The sequence below is a fragment of the Triticum dicoccoides genome, chromosome 2B (genome assembly GCF_002162155.2).
Source record: "Triticum dicoccoides isolate Atlit2015 ecotype Zavitan chromosome 2B, WEW_v2.0, whole genome shotgun sequence".
Taxonomy (NCBI): Eukaryota; Viridiplantae; Streptophyta; class Magnoliopsida; order Poales; family Poaceae; genus Triticum; species Triticum dicoccoides.
Window position 1 is genome coordinate 327,750,487 of NC_041383.1, and position 7,852 is coordinate 327,758,338.

The 7,852-nt window shown below is 44.3% G+C and overlaps 1 long non-coding RNA gene across 7 annotated transcripts; it reads right to left on the reverse strand.

Moving 5' to 3' along the window:
- Positions 1-1,580: 1,580 nt before the first annotated feature.
- Positions 1,581-5,738, reverse strand: LOC119363626. Of its 7 annotated transcripts, none has more exons than XR_005174178.1 (7): positions 5,202-5,738; positions 4,866-4,873; positions 4,695-4,792; positions 3,515-4,593; positions 3,296-3,457; positions 2,810-2,889; positions 1,581-1,921 (listed from the first exon to the last, which is right to left on the reverse strand). It is a non-coding gene; the product is annotated as an uncharacterized LOC119363626 (long non-coding RNA). The 7 variants fall into 7 exon arrangements; XR_005174176.1 differs by having other exon boundaries at positions 3,515-4,414; positions 4,504-4,593; positions 4,695-4,873; XR_005174175.1 differs by having other exon boundaries at positions 3,515-4,414; positions 4,501-4,593; positions 4,695-4,873.
- Positions 5,739-7,852: the final 2,114 nt, after the last annotated feature.

Sequence of the window (7,852 nt, forward strand, 5' to 3'; positions counted from 1 at the left end):
TGTTCTGAGATTGATGTTGCTATGACTTTGCTATGCTTAATGCTTGTCACTAGGGCTCGAGTGCCATGATTTTCAGATCTGAACCTATTATGTTTTCATGAATACATGTGAGTTCTTGATCCTATCTTGCAAGTATATAGTCACCTATTATGTGTTATGATCCGACAACCCCGAAGTGACAATAACCAGAATACTTCTTGGTGATGACCATAATTTGAGGAGTTCATGTATTCACTATGTGCTAATGCTTTGTTCCGGTTCTCTATTAAAAGGAGGCCTTAATATCCCTCAGTTTCCACTAGGACCCCGCTGCCACGGGAGGCTAGGACAAAAGATGTCATGCAAGTCCTTTTCCATAAGCATGTATGACTATATTCAGAATACATGCCTACATTACATTGATGAATTGGAGCTAGTTCTGTGTCACCCTATGTTATAGCTACTAGTTGACCCGTTGCGCCAAATGGCGCAGAGACCTGCTGAAGACATGTTGTCGATGAAAAGAGTTTCATGCTGCAAGAACCTTCAACTAAATCATGGTATTTTGTAAACATGTTTATTGCGTTGTTAAATAATAGTCTAGGAAAAGGGAAATTTTGCATAATGTGAATATGTTTAACTTGAAAAAATGGCCACTATGATGAGAGAGTAAAGTTGGCATGGTTGTATTTTTTAGCAAGTTTGAAAACATGGTTATCATGATGAAAAATCAGGCCATGCATATATTTCTTGGAAAAAAGAGGGGGAAAGATAACCCTAGTTGACCCGTTGCGCCAAATGGTGCAAAGACCCGCTAAAGCCATGTTGTCGATGAAAATAGTTTCATTTTGCAAGGACATATTCGATATTGGTAGTAGAAAGGCCATGTGTTAATCATATTATATTGAAAACATGTTTATTCCATGTGCGCGATGAAAAGATATTCAAGGTTTAGTTGTTGGCAAGCACATATGGAAACAAATTTAATCTCCTTTAGTCTGGATAAACGGTAGCTTGCCGTTGCGCCAAATGGTGCAGAGGCACGCTAAATCCATGTTTGCGATGAAAAAAATATCCATGGTTGAATACCTTTTAATATGAAACATGATGGATTGGTGTCTATAATTAGATATATATACACATTTTATTTTGGTAGCAGTCCCATTTAAAACAAAATAGAGTTTTTGGGTTGGCCGCTTGGAGTAGAATCGTTGGGTCAAATAGCGCAGAGTCCCATTTAAAACCATGGGCGCATTGAAAATACTTGATTTTTTTGTAATTTTAGGTGTGAGTAACCACTTGATACCAACGCAAATCATTTCAATCGAAACTTAATAATGATTTCTCTTTACAAATATTTACGTACTTGAGCATGCACAATTTGTAATCAATTACATTTTTAAACATGAGATTGAAGTAGCTAACATTTTGCATTTAAGATAGCATATGATGAGATAGGAATAAAAGTTTGGTTCTTCCTGAGACTCACCAAACTTCAATACACACATACACTAATACACAGACCCAACAAAATCAGATCAGTGGTTTCAAATAGTTGAGCCTGCAATTAGAAAGTCCAAGGAGTTATGAACTTGTGCACTAAAAAAAGTAAACATATTTGACAATAAAATGTACTTAATACATGATAAACATTGTGTACAAGAGAATGGTCAATTACATCATATAATTTGGTTCTATACAAAATGAAATTTCCTCTTTTGTGTACATCCTAAAGACCACCCCCTTGTGATGAACGTTTTGTTCTTCGAGTCAAATGGCATAGCTCCTGTCCTTTGTGGCAAAATAAAGGAGTCTGCAATACCCATCAATGTCCAGAGCAAAAAGATTATGTAATGCATCGCAACTAATTGATTGTTTTATCTCCGCAACTATAAATCGTGTCTTCAAAAGGTTGCAGAAGCTCTAAACTTCTCTGGAATAGCTGCAACAGAAAAGAATAAGCTATACCATACTCAAGTTGACCACTGCAGCAAAGATCGTTATAAAACAGAAACTTCAAAGGCCATACAAGGTAATGTGTTGATAGGATTTAGAAAACAATTGCTGGAAAATGAATATATTTCTCAACACCAAACAAACTAAGAAAAACATTTCAACACTAAAATAAAACTGCATCAAGCACAATGGTTCCACTACACTATGTCGACGCCTAATTGCTAATTTACATTTTACGATTGATGGAACAAACAACATATAAAGAATCACGTTTGAAGTATATCAAAAGCTTGTAGCTTGGAAAGCGAAAACAAGACAAGACACATGAGACTTGTAGGACATATATTTCTCAAAGAACACAACCGAACCTTAGTGTGCAAAGATCATAGTGCTCGACCACCAATCCTTGAACTGGTTAAAGTACAAACAAAATTAATCCTGTCATAGAATAAAACCATTATGACCTACTAAATCCAACCTGACAAAATGATCCACAGAACATTTGATGTGTCGTTAATTGCTAGTTGTTATTTTTTTTGGAAAAAAACCATGGCGCAACATATCTTGTAGTGCTGTTTACAGAACAAAGGAAATTCAAGCAATATTTTAACATTAAATTTATCTTCCATCCTAATGATACCCTCATACAACGCCACATCTTTAAGCTTGAGCTTTTGAAAAATACCATACAAATATGGTAGATGGGTGCAAACGCTTCTATTCTCGTTATTAATTTGTTGCAATGCAAATTTGTAAGATATACATACAATTCCGGCTAGAAATACACTGACAAATTGCCATTGAAATCATCATAGGAAACTAAGAACAGGTTCCACCTTTTTCTTGAAAGAAAATAAAGAAAGAAAGAACATACCAGAATTTTAATATGAGTAGCAAAGAGGTGGAGAACCATAATCCTTCTTCGGGCAGAGACAACAGCGGACGGCTTGGTGCCTGCTGAGGAACGTGTGACATTATTGGATTAACCTCTTGGCAGATGAGCATGCATGAAGAACATCAATACAAAAAGTGATATAAAATATTGAGAAGTTTTAGTTTCATTTATGTTATTTGAAGCCAAAATGTCCTAGCCAAAGAGAGTTGTACCGGCAGAACAAACATTCCAGGTTTCTTTTGGAAGCCACAAGAACAAACTGCCAAACACACTACTAGTATTCATACAGTCGATATTGCTACAAGAGAATGTGCGAAAATTCTTAATGTTCTTTCTCTTGATGAAAAATAGGATGTTTGCATTATGGAGGATTAAACGATGGCAAATTAGATGTAGCCAAATTGAGCATAGAGATTCATGCATTAGAGGATAGTGGGTTTCAGAGATGTTGTCTGGTTTCCAGACCTGCAGGCAGCCGACAGCGTTTCCGGTTGTATTGTTTGGTGAATCCGGACACTGGGCAGGCTGTCGATGGACATACTCGGCCTGTCCAATGGTGACCTCGATCTTGAAGAGTCCAGTGCATTCACTTGGCCATCAATATTTTGCATCAAATTTCATAGAATCCTATAAATAAATACATCAGGAATTCTTCTAATACTATAGTAACATCCGGCATCTTACCTCCCTCTATCTTTCTCCCTCCTCTCCTTCCTTCTCTCTCTGTCCCTCATCTCTCTCTCCTATAGGGACCGGGCCATGGCGCTGGATCTAATCAAACACCCCAGTCGTTGCCTCCTGCCTACAGGTTGCCGCCGCTGCTGGAGATGCCCGCCATCACGCCCGCATCCGCATGCCTCGGTTTGTACATGAAAACATATGAAACATTAAAAAGCAGAGAAGCAAGATCTGTAGTGTTCCCATCAACCATTGAAAGATTTAATTAGGAATGAATTAGTTGTGCACACAGTAAAGAGTCAAAGCTTAAAAACAATCAAAACATATTTAGTCAAATCAGCAGCAATCTGAAATTACAACTACTATGATATTTTTAGAAACCAATCTTGCAAGCGAAGCAGGATAATTGCCACAATCTTCTAGGAATTCATGGCCCCACCTAGCTAGTATCAACAAATGCCAAAAGTTGGTGATCCCATGAATGTATTAAGTGATTGTCTTAAAGTTTGTACCAGACCTCACACAATATCCCTGCAAAAATTGGACAAACTGAAACTACTAATACTTTGAACTTGCACAAAACAGAAAGGTACCATTTTTATTCAAGCTACATTTATAGGCTGCTTTTTAGTTACAGAAAGTTGGGAGACACATAATCAAAGCAAGCCCGCAGATAGTGATAGATGAGGCAGAACAACTACTATAGTGAAAGTATCCAAGAAATCAACCAATGATAGAAATACCATGCAAATCTTATCCAAAAACACAAACAATAAAAGTTATTAGCACTCTGCCGCAGAAATCAAATAGGGGAGGTATTGACCTGAGGCTTGCATTATAAATTTGTGTGTTGATGCCATGGACGATCGAAGATCGGCTACGAAGCTGAGGCACAATCAATGGTACCTATGATATCCAGGAATTAAAATCATTAGTTTTCCAAAAATGAAGTATGGAGGCGGGGAGGATAGGAGCACACTGCCACAGATAACCACATAATTATCCTGCAAATGCTTGTCGTCGGCATAAGAATATACTGCCACCAAAAGTCCCAAAGCCAACCATTCCAGGACCAACCTCAACATCTGTAGAGCGGTCAAGTACAAAATAATTAGTTCTCAATTTATGTGTTGATGCCATGGACGATCGAAGATAGGCTACGAAGCTGAGGCACAATCAATGGTACCTATGACATCCAGGAATTAAAATCATTAGTTTTCCAAAAATGAAGTATGGAGGCGGGGAGGATAGGAGCACACTGCCACAGATAACCACATAATCGTCCTGCAAATGCTTGTCGTCGGCATAAGAATATACTACCACCAAAAGTCCCAAAGCCAACCATTCCAGGACCAACCTCAACATCTGCAGAGCGGTCAAGTACAAAATAATTAGTTCTCTAGCACATATATCTTGAGCAGAACTCTTAATTTGAATCATTTGAGGCAATTATCATTCTGTATAACCAGCCTCATTAGTCCCCCATGCAAAAAAAATTGTACTCTTAGCAACAAAAAAAGCGGATAATGGAATAGGAAAAACACTAAAATGTCTACTTCCAGATTTTTTTTTGCGGGTTACTTTCAGATTCATGGGCGTGCAAGCACTATGGAGTAAAACTAAACAAACAAATCTAAAATTCATGGGATGAGAAGGAGGAGGTGAAGGAGCAGGAAGATAGGGAGGAGCTCACATAGGGAGGTGCCACGAGGGGAGAGGGAGACGGCGGCGCTATCCCTGCAGTGACAGCACGCAGGTGGATCGGCCGCTTCTCGCTGATGGATGCAACCTCGTCCTCCCTGTCCTTGGCCACCGCCGCATCGGCCCTCTCCGCGCCCGCCCCAGCCGCCTCCATACCTGGGCCCAGCCGATCCGCCTCATGGCTCGCATCCGCTGCTTCCCTCCTCCGGCCGAAGACGCGCTGGTTGAGCTCCTCCTCCGTACCTATCTCGCACCGAGGTCACTCCTCCTCCCGCGGCTTCCTCGCAACCTGGGGCAGATGAGAACCTCATGAGGTGGTGGATCTCATGGAAACGGACGGCGAAGCCTCTAGGTTGCGGCTGTGGTGAGGGGAGGAGGGGGGAGAAGGGAGAAAGAAGGAGAGGAGATGCGGCTGTGTTGATTGGGATAATGGGCTACGGTTTCCCACCAATGGCGGCTAGCCAGGGAGAGAGATCGAGGAGGGAGGGAGCGGTGCGGGCGAGGGGATTGGGCGCGGGGCAGGGAGGGAGTGGTGCAGGTGGGGGGATTGGGCGAGGCCCGCCCCACACTCCCGCAGATGGCACGACGCGCACGCGGCGGGCGGGGAGAGGGTGATTCTGCACCTCGAATCAGTTCGCCCAGCCAACACGGGCGCTACAAGAGCCCACCACTCATTGGCTATGCATAGTCATCGTGCAGTAAAAACAAGCAGTGAAACAGCCAGGGAACATCCAATGCCTGAAACGAAGTCAAAGATCGGACTTCCGAAGATCGAACGGCCAACGAAGCCTGCCATCGAGGGAGCTCCCTCGGAGCGAGTTGGCTAGTGTCTGTTTTGTTTTAAATTACATGAGGAATCGCATCCGACATAATTTTCCACGACTGATCCAATGCCTACGAGCTTTTTACATATTGTGCTTTGCTTATTTACTTTTCCGTTGCTACTATTACAATTACTACAAAACTATTATCTTTACTTTTGCCACTGTTACCATTACTATCATACTACTTTGCTACTAAATACTTTGTTGTAGATACTAAGTTATCCAGGTGTGGTTGAATTGACAAGTCAACTGCTAATACTTAAGAATATTCTTTGGCTCCCCTTGTGTCGAATCAATAAATTTGGGTTGAATACTCTACCCTCGAAAGCTGTTGCGATCCCCTACACTTGTGGGTTATCAATCATCCCCAAGCCGCTTGGGTCTCACCCAGTGGCATGTATCCATTCTGCATTTACCTGAGCTGATTTGCCTTTCGTGCCTAATCTACTGTGATTATCACCTGTTTGATTGCCACCTACCTTGGGAGCCGCTCACGTTGGCACGACGCTTGCGCATGGGTCCGTCCCTGCAACACCGAAAAATCTGAGGGGTCGAGCTCTGGCCTGCGGCATGCCCCGCACGCGTCACCTCACCAGGCCCTCGGTTCCCTCACCCTTCTCTCGGAGCAACCAATGGCTGGCTGGCAATCATAATGGCAACCCGTGCCTTTCTCGTGATGATTTGCAGGAACCTCCTATGGTCTATAGCGGGCGGCACCACGGGCTCCCACTCTTTCCCATGCAATCTGCTTGCGCGTTAAAAGGGGGCTCCTGAGCATCACGACTCAGGAGCTCTTACTGGCTCTCCAGCCCTCACCCCTGGCCTTGACCACGGCATCGCGACCTGGCATACCAGTGGCGGCTGAGCTCGCTTGAGGGCCGGGACCTGAGGACGTAGAGCACGAAGGAGAGTGCATGGAAGAAGGGGGAGGCTCACACGGGCCTAACCTAGCTGCACCACGGCTGCCGACGCACAAGTCTGGCGCAACTCAAGGGAACGACTCCAGATTACCGAGATAAGTTTAGTGCTTGGAACAACTGATCATTGTGATGCGAAGTTCTCACTTGATGTGGCTCTATGGTGGCGACGTTGCCTTCCTTTCTTACCTCTCAGCGGCTACTTGCACGCTAAAGGGGACCTCTTGAGCATCGCACCCCAGGGGCTCTTACTGGACCTCGGGCCGCTCACCTCCTGGCCTTGACCACGGCATTGCGACCTAGCATACCAGCAATGGCTGCAGCCTGCCTGGGGACCGGGACCTGTCAGCGCAGAGCACCAAGTCGTCGCGAGGTTAGAAAGGGGGAACCAAGCCGGGACAGGACAAGCACTCGTGTGATTTCATCATAAGGATAACATCAACAAAAGACGTCGCGGACCCTTTACATGCCCCCGCGGGATGTTTCTCGATCCCTCGCAGGGAACAAAAGAAAAGAACTTTGACGAGCCCTAGCTACACGTGCCTTCGTGGTCGACGCCATCATCAACAGTGCGCCAAGGGAGACCGGAGCCAACCCCATCCAGATCAGCGGCGGCGACGGCCCGATGCTGCCACCTTGCTTCGGGCGCGACGAGAGCTCGAGGGTGCGTAGTTGTTGTCGCTCATCTCTGGAGTCTCGTGGAGTTCAGGAGAGTCACCGGATTCCCAAGTGTTGCTGCTGCTGCCTGAGGAGCCGCTGGAGGAGCGGACAGCAGGCCCAGCCCCTGCCACGTTGATATCTTGACTGCCCCCTCCGGGGCAGCACTCCAAGCGGAGGCCTTTCGTGTCGAAGACCTTGAAGGACAACGTGGAGGTGTCGTCGTATTCAAAATGGATCGCGAG